A 1,080-nucleotide genomic window follows, 5' to 3' on the forward strand; every position below is an offset into this window, starting at 1 on the left:
TTAAGTAGGGAGGGAAAAAAAAATGAACAGTTATCGATTTCCCCATTTGGCAATGAATTCATTTCTCAGGAGGACCATGAAGCAAAAAGCACTTTCATTAGAGGGCAATCGAAAATTATAGACGAACAGTTCTGATCTCAGGCTGATTAAGAATTTATGGCTGAAATGGGAAGAACAAAAGATTCATGATACAGTGGATTTTTTATGCTTTTATTGCTGTCATAAATTAGTAATAGGAAATAATCATCTCTGAACAGTCACTAAACAACCTAGACAAACTGATCAAGATTTATTCAGAGTTTTCTTCAACGGTGTCTTTCTCTTTGCAACTCTCTAATTTTTTTGTTGTTTTGTTTTCTTTGTAAAGAAAGTCAATTTATTTTGACCATGATTGATAACAACAACAAAAGCCTAGAACATCCAAGCGGGTGAATACTGTTTATATGCCATGTAATGAGCCTTAAAGAAAGCTAGAACCAAATTGATAGAGATTATTGTTTTCAAAGAGAGAATCCCACGAGTGAAATTCCGTAAGTTTTTCTAAAAGCCAAGGGAAGTGTATCAAAGACTGGGAGTGGGCTTTGTTTCGGTTGATAATTCTGTACCCCCCCCCCCACACACACACACACACACACACACACACACACACCTTTTTTTTCACTGTTCAAAAGGCTCTCCATTACATTGGTTTAACTTTTAAAGGTATTTTTTGACAATTTGACAATTTTGACATTTGTGAGGTAATTGGTACATCTACAACTCATTTAGAGCAAAAATGGAAGCAATCATCTGGCACAAGTCAGAACCTGTTGAGACTGATAAGAACAAAAATTTTCCTTATCTCCCTTCCTTTCTTCTCTTCTGTGTGTGTGTCAAGTTTTCTGGTCTCTCCAAACCTCCTCAGCTTCTGCCCAAACTTGAAACAGGCTTGCTCCCATCAAAGAGACGCCGGAACAACTCATCTCAGTGACATGGTTTTATTTCTCTTTTCTTTTGTCTTTAGATCACATACCAGACCACCATGATTTTGTTTTAAGTGGTCACAGTAGACAGAGTAGTCACCAAGCAGGTTGAAAACCT

This window comes from Kryptolebias marmoratus, linkage group LG12, assembly GCF_001649575.2.
Source record: "Kryptolebias marmoratus isolate JLee-2015 linkage group LG12, ASM164957v2, whole genome shotgun sequence".
NCBI classification, from domain to species: Eukaryota; Metazoa; Chordata; class Actinopteri; order Cyprinodontiformes; family Rivulidae; genus Kryptolebias; species Kryptolebias marmoratus.